This window comes from Lepus europaeus, chromosome 1, assembly GCF_033115175.1.
Source record: "Lepus europaeus isolate LE1 chromosome 1, mLepTim1.pri, whole genome shotgun sequence".
NCBI classification, from domain to species: domain Eukaryota; kingdom Metazoa; phylum Chordata; class Mammalia; order Lagomorpha; family Leporidae; genus Lepus; species Lepus europaeus.
The window spans coordinates 14,610,214-14,625,150 of record NC_084827.1 but is presented as its reverse complement, the minus strand read 5'-3'; positions in this window follow the sequence as shown (position 1 = coordinate 14,625,150).

Here is a 14,937-nt window from a genome sequence, read left to right as displayed (position 1 = left end):
TCCCCAGATGGCCAAAACCACCTGGGCTGGTCTAGGCCAAAGCCAGGAGCCATGTCCAGGTCTCTCATGTGGGTGCCAGGGCCCAAGCACTTGGGCCATCCCCTGCTGCTTTCCCAGGTGCATTATCTGGGAGCTGGAAAGGAAGTGGAATGGCATCTGCCATGCCGCAATGCCTGCCCCGCACTGGTGGTATTTCAACAAGTTCCATCAGGCAGAGCAGAGACTGTGTAATGAGCTCTTCAAACTCGGGTATGGGTGGGGACACAGGACAGCTGCTTGTCCAGGGTTGGGTTTCATCGGGTATTCTTCAGAGCCTGCCTTCTTTTCAGCCAAGGCACATGGCTTATATGGAACAGATAGCTTTGTGAGCGGCAGTGGGGAGAGAGCTGTGAGGAAGGTCAAGGCAGAGGTTGGTTCTTGTCCTCATGGGCACAAGGAGCCGGTGATGTGTCTGCTGGTTTGACTCAACACAATTTGCACAGCCAGTGCCCTTGCCCTGCTCTGATTGCTGGCCGCTACATCACGCCCCTGAAAATGCAGCAGCATCCCACTCTCAGTGTAGAATCACGAGCAGGCTGGGACACACCCAACCCATTTACTTGAGCTTGCTCCTGGGGGAGGGCAGAGGGGAGGTGGCTCTCTCATGCAAGATGGAAGCAACTCACTGAATATCAACTCTGAGTCCTGTGAGACATCTACATGGTGGTCTGGGCTTGTGCTAAAAATGAAAGTTTTTTTTTTTTTTTTTTTTTAAAGATTTATTTATCTATTTGAAAAGCAGAGAGGGAGAGAGAGAGAGAGAGAGAGCAGACCAGGCCAAAGCCAGGAGCTTCTTCCCAGTCTCCCATGTGGGTGCAAGGACCAAGCACTTGGACCATCTTTGGCTGCTTTCCTAGGTGTATTAGCAGGGAGCTGAATCAGAAGTGGATCAACTGAGCCTGAACCCTGTGCCCATATGGCATGCCAGTGTTACAGGTGGTGGCTTAACTTGCTGCACCACAGTGCCAATCCCTAAAAATAAAAGCATGGGCATTTCTTTCATTTGCAAAGCCTCTGACAATAAAGGTGATCCTTTAGTTGTCAGTCAGCAGTGGTTCTTCCTCAGACACCCACAGTTTCATGAAATGGAGTGGGGGTGTTGCAGAAGCTGGATGGGTTTGAGAACAGGAACTTGGGGTTTGTGTTGCATGGAGCCTGTGGCGCTGATCGCCCAGGGTGCCCCCAGGACTATGGGCACTAACACTGACTGTGCAGTGACCCTGCTGTGGGTCAAGTGGGCAGCCCTCACACAGACATCCCGGTCTGCAGTTCTCAGTTCTCAAAAAATGAAAGGCAAGCTCAGAAAGGCTGTTGGTCAGCGTGCTCAGAGAGGCTGGTGGTCAGCGCGCTCAGAGAGCCTAGTGGTTAACACGCCTGTGATTCATGTGTCTGTTTAGAAGCTGTCATCCATCCCTTATATCTTCATGAATAAAGAATCCACACATCCTTCCATTGTCCCCCCATACCCCACATTTCAGCCCTGCTCCATAGATCCCCAAGCATGAAACCTTCCCACACTCAACATCGGCAGTTGATCATTTTCCAGCATCTTCTTTTTTCATAGCGTTTTTTTTCTTTTCTTTTTTTTTTCTTTTTTGACAGGCAGAGTGGACAGTGAGAGAGAGAGAGACAGAGAGAAAGGTCTTCCTTTGCTGTTGGTTCACCCTCCAATGGCTGCCACGGCTGGCGTGCTGCGGCCAGTGCACCGCGCTGATCCGAAGCCAGGAGCCAGGTGCTTCTCCTGGTCTCCCATGGGGTGCAGGGCCCAAACACTTGGGCCATCCTCCACTGCACTCCCGGGCCACAGCAGAGAGCTGGCCTGGAAGAGGGGCAACCGGGATAGAATCCGGCGCCCCAACCGGGACTAGAACCCGGTGTGCCGGCGCCGCAAGGCGGAGGATTAGCCAGTCGAGCCATGGGCCGGCCAATAGCGTTGTTAACTCTCAGTATTCATTGAGTCAGTGTTCATTGTTGAGGTTTTTGTTTTTTTTTTTTTTTTTTTTTCAAGATTTATTTATTTGAAGGCGAGAGTCACACACACATACACACACACACACAGAGCGAGGTCTAGCATCTGCTGATTCATTCCACAAATGGCCGCAACAGCTAGGACTGAGCTGACCGAAGCCAGGGGCCAGGAACTCCATCGGGTCTCCTATGTGAGTGGCAGGTGCACGAGCACTTGAACCATCCTCTGCTATTTTACCAGGCACATTAGCAGTGAGCTGGATCAGAAGTAGAGCAGCTTGAATACAAACCAGAGCTCCAATAAGGGATGTCGGCATTGCAGTTTCTGTTTGATAGGAAATGGGTGCAAGTTTCTCTCAGCAGAGGGGACAAGGGACAGTTGGGTGACTGTGGATGAAGGGAGCCGGCTTCAGTGCAGAGATTAAGTTCAATTGAGAACTACATGGTATGGCCTGAGCCCTCCCAACCCCCTGCTCCTTTGTAGACCCCCAAGTCTGTGCCTGTGGTCCTAGCTATGCTAATTGCAGCACCTCATGTCTGGGGAAATGACCTTCATTGTGACCACTGCCCCTTTGTCCATTGGGAGTGGCCCTGCTGTGTTGAAGGTGAATTTTGCTTTCTTTGGAAGGCGTCACTCTGAGGCCAGCCAGCTCTATTAGTTCAAGTGGGGAGATGCAGCTATTGGGCAATATCTTCTGCTTCTGTCTGCCTCACTGAGCTGGGATCCCATGGTTCGTCTGCAGTGGCTTCTCCCGGATCACATCATCAAAAAGATCCCCGCATACTGATTGGCATTCTGTAGCAGCCTCAGTGACAATACCGGGCTGATGGAAGGGTCTTATGCATCATGAATATGAATATCATTATTCAAATCACTCTGGTAGATGTTGAAGATAAAAGGAAATGTTTTATTTTGTGTTCATTAAGCACTTGAGGGGATGTTTCCCCGGCTGCCGACTCATTATGCCTGTTATGGCTAATGGGAGTTAAATTCCAACATCACATCAAGGGGGAGAAATGATCCCTCAAGTATTTGGAAACTTTTCCCTCCAAATTGCAGATCAAAGCTAGGTTATGAACTTCTACGCTATCTTGCTAATGGATTAGACTAACTGCATTCTTTGAATTTTTTTTCCTCCAAACACTAACTTTCTCTAAGTAGAGATGATTACAGAAATGTTGTAAGCGTGAAAGACTGTGAGGTCTGACAGAGCCAGACACCATTGTGGATTTCCTCTGCAGGGGAGAAAAAAATGATATTGCAAGAGTGAGATGTCTTGGGTAGTAGCAGGGAGGACATTCTGCAGGTGCCCAAAACCCTGGACTGTACCAGACCCCAAACTGTTATTGCATATATTTCTATGATAAAGTTTAATGTATAACCTAGACACAATAAGAGATTCAGAACAAAGAATAGTAAAATAGAGCAATCATAATATACTGGAATGAAAGTCATTTAAAAATTATGAATTGTTTATTTCTGGAATTTTCCATTAAATATATTTGGACATTGGTTGACTACAGGTAACTGAAACCATGGGAAGCAAAACTGCAAATAAGGAGGACCAATGAATGAGTCCATGAGGAGACTGAGGCCTGGAATGGTTAAGCAGCCGACCTGTGACCCTGCAGCTGTCAGGAGCACGAGGCACAAGCCCAGAGCATTCTGGTTGTAAGATGTGAATCCAGGGAGGGCACTGGCTGCAGTGGTTAAGACTCTGCTTTGGACTCCTGCCTCCCATGTCACAGTGCCTGGTTTGAGACCTGGCTTCTGATTGCAGCTTTTGCTGATGCGCACCCTAGGAGGCAGCAAGTGATGGCTCAAGTCCCTGGGTCCCTGCCATCCATGTGGGAACCCTGGTTGAGTTCTGGCTCTGGCCTGGCCTATTCCCAGCTATTGTGGACATTTCGGGAGTGAACCAGTGAATGGAAGATCTCTGTCTGGCTGTTTATCCATGTCTTTCTGTCTCTCAAAATGAGAACAAATAAGTAAACATTTAAAAACATGTAAATACACTGTTGTAGACCACCTCCGTGATGTGTGTCAGATGCCTGCTCCATGATAGTATTGAGTAGATATGGCCTGGAGTAGGCAAACGAGAGGAAAAACTTAGCCAACAAATTTGCCATTAGGGGTGACTGAGTCACATGAACTCATACAAGCTATCTGCACGTGTGCTTTTCTCCCTTTCCATAAACCTGGGGTAGGAAAATGAGTTCACTCTAGGCCACTGGGGGTGGTAGCCAGGAAAGTGTGCTTTATGTGGCTTGGTGCAGGGGTGAGGCAGTGTAGACATGAAAGAGCAGGTGGCTGAGCTGGGACCTCGGCTTGCTCACGGGAGGGGAGGCTGTGCCATCCCTACCACTTGATTATAGAGGAGACTTCCGGTGACTTCCAGGAGAGAAGTCCCAGAAAGCTCAGCCTCCTTCAGGTTTTCATAACATTTAACAAAATATATCTACTGCAGCATAAAACCTGTTCTCTCGTTGCCCCTAAAGATGGAGGAGGAGGTCCCTGCCCTCCTCCTGCCATGTCTCCCAGGGACTGTGTTTGGGCTCCAAGCAACACAGCCCAGTGCTGTGTTTTCCTCCCAGGCCCCATCTGCGGGGCCTGGGATATATTTGCGTGGTCGTCCTCTGTGCTGTCTGTGGCTGGCTTCTGTGTGGAGTGAAATGTGGGGCCCACGAGGAAACGAAAATGGATCTGCTCACAACACTCGGAGCGGCAGATGACGCCGCCGAGAGCCCACCTGCAAAGCTGTGCTCAGCTCTAAGCACCTGATTACCGGCGGGCACAGACAAATGGGGTGGGTGTTCAGGGAGTGATGGAGAAGGACAACTTGATTTATGGAGGAAGATTAAAAGAGCTGAATTGATAGTGCTCAGTAAATGACCATCTCGGGAGCCAGGGACTTATATCTGGAGGCTGTAAACAGTCCATAGAGTGAGAATTATTTTGGCTAAAGCTCAGAAACATAACACAGGGTAATGAAAAGAAATTCGTGACAATGGTAGACTGCCATTTTATACCTATTCCCAGCCCACGAAACCTCAAAACATCTTGTGGCTAAGTATAATAGACCCACCCCAACAGGGTGTATTCAGACTGTAAGTGGTTTATAATTTAGCTAAAACCTTTGTGAGAAATAGTATTTAGTGAGAGGGTGGTGGGCACTTTATGTATGAAGTTCAGGGTCCTGGCTTGGTTTTGCCTGCTGCCCACTTGCAGGCGCAGTGCAAGTAGAGAATGGTGCTGCATTGCAGAAAACTTCCAGAGTTTTCTGTTACCCACACAATTAAACCCCCCATTTTACAGAAAAAGAGTAGGTATTTTCCCACCCTGAAATTCCTCTGTTGAAGTTCTGTGGCGGGATGGGAGGTGATGGGAGGATGGGGGCTGAGCCCTTGGGAGTGGGCTCAGTGCCTGTGTGGAAGAGGCCCTTCAAGTCCTGGCACAGAAGGAGTAGTGCAGACTGTGGCCAAACCTGCTGCGTCGTCAGCCTCTCCCTTTGCTTTCTCCACCTCCACCTGAGGAGGCAAATCTTTGTCTCTTTTCTGATTATGAGCCTGAGAGGTGCCTGGCTCTTCGCTCTTTGCTCTTCCCTGCACTCCGAGTGCTCTGTCCTCAGATACCTACTCTGCTCACTTCATTCAGAGTCTGCTCAAGGGCCTGTGTCAGAGCTGCTAAGACAGCAGCACCCCCACTCCTCCCCGCTGCAGCCCTTCACTCTTCACTGGTATTTCAAGTAGCCTTAGCAACACCTGAGGTTATTATATTTGGATTGCGTTCCTGTTCTTTTCCTTCTCCACTGACTTGCACGCAAGCACCTTAAGGACAGAAACTGGATCTGTTTTGTCCACTGCTGCTGCGTCACCCGTGCCCATGATGCTTCCTGTCTGTCCAATACACATGCTCAGTGAACAGCAGCAAAAGGCATGTCCATGCTGTGACTTAGTAAAACTTCTACATTGCATGGGTGACGCGTATCTGCAGTGTTTTTTTTTTTTTAAATGATTATTTATCTTAGTACACTTGAAAGGCAGAATGATGAGACAGAGAATGAGGGAGATCTTCCATCTGCTGGTTCACTTCCCAAATGCCCACAACAGTCAGGGCTGGGCCACACTGAATCCAGGAGCCTGGAACCCATCTGGGTGTCCCACATGGGTGGCAGGGGCTCGAGCACTGGAGCCATCACCTGCTGCCTCCCATGATGCCCATCAGCAGGAAGCTGGTTCAGAAACAGAATAGCTGGGACTCGAACCAGGCACTCTGCTATGAAAGGTGGGTGTCTCACCCTCCTGTGCCACAATGCTCACCCATGCACTGTTTTTTAAATCTCCTAAAATTCTTTCCATAGTCCCATGGTATATGCTAGTGCTCCTATCTCCAATTTACAGAGAGAAGAATGGGGCATGGAATCACAAGTTGAGGAAAACTTACCTGACGGGAGCCAGATTCCAACCCAGCACTGTCAAGTTCTTAGAGTTCTTTTTGGTCCCTGGGTGCCTCCTACTGTAGCCAAGGTTTTATGTCTATAAACTCCTTGTGAACTTGTAGAAAGTTGTAATGGGATTTTTAAAGAAACTCATCATGCAGAATTAGGTAAGTGTCTAAAGTAATGATCTCATTAAAGGAAAATCTATAAATCCAGGCCATCTCCCCTCAGCCACTAATGACAGGAGCCTGAAGTCTCTGGCATGGCTGCCCTGCACACGATGGACTTCAGCGGCTGCGGCCTTGCCGTTCCAAGGAGCTGGGAGCGTGGAGGAGGTGCTTTGCTGCTGTGCTTATCCTGCCTTCCCTCTGGTCACAAATCTTAATGGCCGTGTACAGGGCTGGCAGCGTGTTCTGCAGCCTAAGTTTGCACTGATAGACTTGAACTTGCAGTTCGCTGATGCAGCGAGAGAATTCTGAGGTTCCCATTCCCATTCCTTTATTGGCTTGTGTCAGCATTACTTTTACTTTGGTCATTCATCTGTCACCAGCAGTACACCAGAGAGCCACCTGGAGACCCAGAAGAGGCAGGGGCTGCCCTTGGCTGGAGACCTCACCAGAGAGTTCTAGCAGGAGATTGGGAAGCAGCGCCGCAGGCAACACCTGTTGTTGCCCTGGGAGATGAGGTCATTGTGTGGAGCACTGCGGAGGGGGCCTTGGCAGACACATTTCTTGGGAGCAGGGAGCTGCAGGGGAGGGAAGGCTGGAGATCATTTGGCTAAGGGGAATCCGAGCAGAATCAGCCCCAGACGCAGCCTCCAGGGCACCTGTGTGATGGGACACTGGAGCCTGAGCCTTTCCCCTCCCGTGAACTGAACGGTGCTCTGCACATTGCAAGAGCTGATGCTTTCCTTCATGTTTGCAGCTCAGTAAGGCCAGCCCTCTTAGCCCTACTTAGGACTGGGCGTGGCAGAAAAAAATGATAAACAGAGATGCTGGAACCCATTGACTTCTCTCAGTTTGCAACTAATCCTTCTCTTTGAGGCAACCCCCCTCCACTCCATGTTCTTTCAGACCCAGATACCATTTGGGAAGTTCAGATTAGAAACATAAGAACAAAAATGTCAGGTGCCAGCTAAGAAGTCCCTTTGTAGAAAGAAAGCATGAATAGAGCCCACCTCAGATACTCTGTGCAGGCTTCCCAGAGTAGTGATGGTCACCCTCCACTTTCTTGTTAAAGATTTTTTTGTTTCTTTTTGGCCCTTTATCCATCCCCAAGGAGATGCCATTAACTCCATGAACAAACAGAACATATCTGGACAATGTGCCTAGAAGGGCAGGGATTCGGTTCATTGGCTGTGCTGCTTTTGGGGAAAGACTTACATGGGTAGATTTGCTTTGGCTCCTGACACAATGCATGACAGCTTTTGAGTGCACAAGCCTGCCGTGTGATTTGGGCATCTCAGCCTCCGAGAATGTTCTTCAACTTGTTTGAGCTCACGCGGAGGTGGGGCTGGGACCACCATGATCCCGGCAAGAGTTACCATCTCCACTTGTAGAAGTAGATTTGACTTGGCTGTCTGAGGGCACAGTCATTTTTCCATCCTGAACATGCCCAGGAAAGAAAGAAAGGAGAGGTTGAAGCTGACTGACCATGTGCAAGTTTTTGAGCAATGAGTGAATTGATGATTTTAGATGAATTGGGTGTGAGCAGTTTTTCCATGAGCTTTTGATTTATTTTTAAATGATTTATTTATTTATTTAAAAGAGTTACAGGTGCTGGTGCTGTGGCGTAGCAGGTAAAGCCGCTACCCATGGTGCTAGCATCCCACATGCGCACCATTTTGAGTCCCAGCTGCTCTACTTCCAATCCAGCTCTCTGCTATGGCCTGGGAAAGCAGTAGAAGATGGCCCAAGTCCTTGAGCCCCTGCACCTGTGTGGGAGACTGGAGGAAGCTCCTGGATCCTGGCTTCAGATTGGTGCAGCTCCAGGCGTTGCAGCCATCTAGGAAGTGAACCAGTGGATAGAAGACACTCTCTCTCTCTCTGCCTCTCCTTCTCTCTCTCTGTAACTCTGACTTTCACATAAATAAATAAGTCTTTTAAAAAAAGAAAGAGTTACAGAGAGAGGGAAAGAAAAAGAGACAAAGAGGGGGAGATCTTCCCTCCACTGGTTCACTCCCTGCAAAAGCCAAGGCTGAGCTAGACCAAAGTCGGGAGCCAGGAGCTTCATCCAGATCTCCCATGTGAGTGGCAGGGGCCCAGGTACTTGAGCCATCTTCCACTGCTTTCCAAGGCCATTAGCAGGGAGGCAGATTGAAGTGGAGCACCCAGGATGCCAATCAGCACCCATATGGGACACTGCATCCCAGGCAGTAACTTCACCCTGTACACCACAATGCTGGTCTTTCCATGATAAAATATTATTTTATTTTTAAATGACAAATAATAATTGTATATATTTGTGGGGTGCACCATAATGTTCTCATATATGTATATATATGTACATTGTGGAAGGATTAAATCAGACTAATTATCATATCCATCACCTCACATACTTATCAGTTCAGAGTGATTTTTTAGGGGTATCTCTCTAATAAGGCTTAGTTTATAAGTGTATAAAATTTGTCTAGAAGGATACATGGGGCTTTAATTTTAGCATAAAGCCATGAAGATTGGGGGAGACTGAGGTTACAGGAATCAGATGGATCTGGCCTTCAATCCTGACTCTTAGCAGTTGAGACCACACAAGTTGCTTTCAAAGTCTTCAGCTCCAGTTTCTTCATCTATGAAAAGGGAATGACAGCACCTGCCCAACCCTGAGAGTTCATTCAGGTGGCATAAGTTGCGTTCCACACATGTGGGATGCACCCGGTTGACTTCCGTCTCCTCCCACTCCGTGTCCACGTCCAGGCACATCTGATGTAGTGCACAGCAGGCTTAGCGAGGTGACCCCATCTAACATGTTAGAGAGCTGTTGCTGACTGCAGCTCTCTTAGCTGCCAGACCCTCTTACAGCTGCCAGACCAAACCCAGAGGCACATGAGGCTTTGTGGGCTCTGTGGGAGTCTCTGGGCGGTTGCTCACTGCACACCAGCTTCGTTTTGAATCCAGGCCGTTGAGTGCTTTGTTCTGTCCCCCTGACCTGATGTGAAGGCAGGAGGAGCAGTTGCAAGCCCTGCATGTGGTTCTTCTGTGCCACTACCTGTGTGCCCGGGTAGAGGAAAGTGCAGGGAGCTCCATTACATTCTCAGGACTGCACACAGCCCTGCTTTTGTGGTGATGGTGAAGAGACCCAGGGACCTGAGGGGGTCGGTGAATAAAGTGTGTGTGATTACCGACCCTTCTTTCCTCCCCGTGTGGTTGCGCTGAGCTGTTGTTCCCTCCCTGCTTTGGAAGGACAAGCGCCAATTCAGTCTTGCAAAGAGGAGAAGCTGGCCTATCATCGCCTTCTGCTTCTTCCTCAAACTTTCAGTCTCCTGTGATTTTTTTTCCTTTAAATTCAAGTTTTTTTCTTTTAAATACAAGTAGGAAATATCACTTCCCCCAAGCTAACTGCCTCTAGCATCCTTAGAATTTTGAGAAATGCCTTGCGTGACTTATAAACAACTCGGGAAGCTGCCCCTATAGGAGGCTTTCTGGTTGTGTGCAGGCTGGAGGCGGTGAGGACTAGGGATGGTGGGAGCCAGGGGCTAACACAGGGCAGGAGCATTTAGGCAGAGTGGAGAGGTGAGGCCCCCAGCATGAGGTGGGGGCGTTGCTTGAGGAGGAAAGAGAAAGGTTGGGGAGCTCACTGGTTATCAGATGTACCGTAGTCCCCTTTATCAGTGGAGGCAATGTTCCAAGACTCCCAGCGGATACCTGAAACCATGGATTTTATCAACCTTATATGTATTAGCTCATTTTCTGTTGTTCTTACAAAAAAAAAAAAAAGCTTTATAATGAAAAGTTTATTGCCGGCGCCGTGGCTCAACAGGCTAATCCTCCGCCTTGCGGCGCCGGCACACCGGGTTCTAGTCCCGGTCGGGGCACCGATCCTGTCCCAGTTGCCCCTCTTCCAGGCCAGCTCTCTGCTGTGGCCAGGGAGTGCAGTGGAGGATGGCCCAAGTCCTTGGGTCCTGCACCCCATGGGAGACCAGGAGAAGCACCTGGCTCCTGCCATCGGAACAGTGCGGTGCGCCGGCCGCAGCGCGCTACCGTGGCGGCCATTGGAGGGTGAACCAATGGCAAAAGGAAGACCTTTCTCTCTGTCTCTCTCTCTCACTGTCCACTCTGCCTGTCAAAAAAAAAAAAAGTTTATTGAGAGCACAGTTTTGGAAACTGAAAGTCTAAGGGTGACCCCATCTGTTTTGCCTGTGGCGAGGGTCTCCTGGAAGATGGCATTGCAATGGTGGGAGTGTGTGCAAGCCGCATATGTGCAAGGGAGCCATCACCTGGGAGATTCAAGGACCTGGCCTGCTCTTTTTATAACAACTCACTTTTGTGGGAACTATCTGGGGTCCAGTGAGAACTATACTAATCCGTTCTAAGCAGCACCCTCTATGTCTGACCAATTTCCACGAGGCCTCACCTCTTAAAGTTTTTACCAATGTCAACATGTTGGGGACCAGCCTTCCTTAGACACACGCTCAAGCCATACTCAACCACAGCACTACATATGCTTTGGTTTTTCCTATATAGACCTAGGCTAAAATTTATTTATTTATTTTTAATTTTTTATTTAGTAAATATAAATTTCAAAAATACAGTTTATGGATTACAATGGCTTCCCCCCTCCATAATTTCCCTCCCACTCGCACCCCTCCCATCTCCCGCTCCCTCTCCCATTCCACTCACATCAAGATTCATTTTCAATTATCTTTATATACAGAAGATCGATTTAGTATATATTAAGTAAAGATTTCATCAGTTTGCACCCACACAGAAACACAAAGTGTAAAAATACTGTTTCAGTACTAGTTATAGCATTACTTCACATTGGACAACACATTAAGGACAGATCCCACATGAGACGAAAGTACACAGTGATTCCTGTTATTGACTTAACAATTTGACACTCTTGTTTATGGTGTCAGTAATCTCCCTAGACTCTTGTCATGAGTTGCCAAGGCTATGGAAGCCTTTTGAGTTCACTGACTTCGATCTTATTCCGACAGGGTCATAGTCAAAGTGGAAGTTCTCTTTTCCCTTCAGAGAAAGGTACCTCCTTCTTTGATGGCCCATTCTTTCCACTGGGAACTCACTTGCAGAGATCTTTCATTTAGGTCTTCTTCTTTTTTTTTTTTTTTCCAGAGTGTCTTGGCTTTCCATGCCTACAATACTCTCATGGGCTCCTCAGCCATATCCAAATGCCTTAAGGGCTGATTCTGAGGCCAGAGTGCTGTTTAGGACATCTGCCATTCTATGAGTCTGCTCTGTATCCCGCTTCCCATGATGGATCATTCTCTCCCTTTCTGACTCTATCAGTTAGTATTAGCAGACACTAGTCTTGTTTGTGTGATCCCTTTGACTCTTTTTTTTTTCTTTTTTTTTTTAACTTTTATTTAATGAATATAAATTTCCAGTGTACACCTTATGGACTACAATGGCTTCCCCCTCCCATAACTTCCCTCCCACCCACAACCCTCCCCTCTCCCACTCCCTCTCCCCTTTCCATTTGCATCAAGATTCATTTTCAATTCTCTTTATATACAGAAGATCAATTTAGTATAAAGATTTCAACAGTTTGCACCCACATAGAAACACAAAGTGAAACATACTGATTGAGTACTAGTTATAGCATTAAATCAAAATGTACAGCACATTAAGGACAGAGATCCCACATGAGGAGCAAGTGCACAGTGGCTCCTGTTGTTGACCCAACAAATTGACACTCTAGTTTATGGCACCAGTAACCACCCTAGGCTGTCATCATGAGTTGCCAAGGCTATGGAAGCCTTCCAAGTTTGCCGACTCTGATCATATTTAGACAAGGTCATAAAAGACAGAGTGAGAATAGTAACCAAGGATCCTAAGAGTGGCATTTACCAGGTTTGAACAATTATACAGCATTAAGTGGGGAAGAGGACCATCAGTACACACAGGTTGGGAGTAGAGCCATTGGTGGTAGAGTAGAGGTTATGATTACAAAGGAATGAGGCCCAAGTGTGCTAGACAGGGTCTAGAACAAAGGACAGAGTCATTATTAGAGGAGCTAAGAAAGGTGCTGTCTAAGCTACAATTAAGTTTTCTGATTGAGAGGCCAATAGAACCTGATAGAAGGGGCTTGATAATAATCTGGTGGGCTTTAGGCCTTGTAAGTTAAGAGGCCCAGACCTATCTATCTCTTCACATGGGGTATATCCTAAGGGAGGTGTGAACCTCCTAGGGGAAGGCACTCTGTTGACTTTCATTACTTGGCTGGCCTGGGAGGAGAGCTGGCCAGGTAAAGGCAGGGGGCATCTCTAACAAGAAATTTACAGTTCTGCCTGCAATGTTGCTGACCCTACTTGACCATACCCTCAGCTACAGTGGTCACTTTGGAAGTTGGGCTGAGTGAAGGGCTTTTCAGCTTAGAGCCAACAAGATCTGTGGCTCTGACCTGGGCATCCTTCGACTCCAGGGCAGGTCCATTTCCAGTGATCCAACTCTTGGCAGAGCTGCCAGGGCTCTTCACAAGCTGACTTCTGCTGAAGCCCATGCTTACCACATTGAAAGCCACTGCAGTGGACTGGCCTGTTGGGTCTCCTTGAGGGCAGATCACTGTACAGATCAGCCATTAATAGGCCTGCCACCCATTGCTTGTGATGCCAAGCTTTCTTTTCTTCCTGGTTTGTGTTAAAGCAGACCAGAGGATGCAAGTCAAGGGAGTGCCCGTGTCCCATCTCTAATCTTCGGTGGCCTGAACTACAAGTCTATAGTCACAGGCATGTTCTGTAGTAGTTTTTCTAAGGTAGACAATGCCCATGAGGAAAATTATATTCTCATTTTAAAACTTTCTTTCCCTTTGGTCTGAAAGGGAGGTTTTTTTCTACTTACTGTATACTTTGCTGATGGCGAAGTGAATCTAGCTATAAGATTATTATTTAAGTTCTTATTTTGGCTATGCTATTACAGAAAAATGTTAGCCATCTCTTTTATAAGGTCTAAAGATTGAATTGTGCGTCCTACAGATTCCTTTATAATAGAATTAGTTTCCTACCTTGAAGAGAATAGAGAAATGAAAGAATAAGTTGGGCTTAGAATAGAGAAATAAGGGAGCAAGTCCTAGATCGCTTGCTGACAATAGCAATATCACATGGATACTTAGCAAACAGTTTCAACCATTAGATAACAACTTAAGAAAACATTTACCAGAAGATCCGATGCCTTCTATACATTTTAAGAATCATGTATTTGAAAACACCTCTTAAATATCTAACATGGTGTAGTTTGTTTAACCAGTAAACTTAAGCACAACCAAAAAATAAAAGTTCCAAACAATCTGGACTCTAAAATTTCCAGTAAATCTTGGACTTTGGTTTTTCCAGTTTGGGCCCAACTGAAAAAATCGAAGGACCTATGTCTCTCATCTTATAGAGACACCAACTAATCAGGCTATTTGGATTATATTAGAAGTACTGTCCAGATGTGATGTGGTACCAAACTTTAAGTTTCTATAATGGAAAATGCTATTAATACAAATGTTTGAGAATTAAAAAGTCTAATGATCTTGTGTTACTAGACATGATAGTTATCTTAATGAGAAAGCCTCAGAGGCCTAAAGGGTTAAATACTTGTAAAATCCTACAGGTGCTTTCAAAAATACTGTGAAGTAAGCAAGTGCCTCTTGTTGGCTGATGAGTTTATAATTTTAAACATGGCGACTTAAAGTCTTTTGTCATCCACAGTTATATATGATCTGCTGCTCATAAAACTAAAGCGTTGTTGGTTCTGTGTTTAGCTGTCCTCCTATAGGTTCCTATGGACTTTTTCCAGCCACTTTTATTGTATTCAGTACTTTGGGATGGCTCTGTAAATAGATGAAGCCAATAATGTATTAACAGTACCAACTGAGAGAAAGTATGGTTAACTGAGGTTACTAAAAACAAAAAGCAATTGAAATCAATTGGCAATCTATAAAAAGAGTTAAAGATTTTAAAAGCTATTATTAAAATTGCTATATTGGTCTATTATACTATGTTATATGTGTGTACATATTGTATGTCCACATGGGGAAATTTTATTAAGAGTTTTATTTTAAATGGCTTATAGATAAGATTTTCCGTAAATGTAAGCTGCTAAAATCAATCAAAGATACATTTTAATTCGTGTGACCTGAATCTCTGTATCATATGTTTTATACTTGTTGGTAGAAAGATCCCTTTGACTCTTAGACCTATCAGTGTGATCAATTGTGAACTGAAATTGATCACTTGGACTAGTGAGATGGCATTGGTACATGCCATCTTGATGGGATTGTATTGGAATCCCCTGGCACGTTTCTAACTCCAGCATTTGGGGCAAGTCCGACT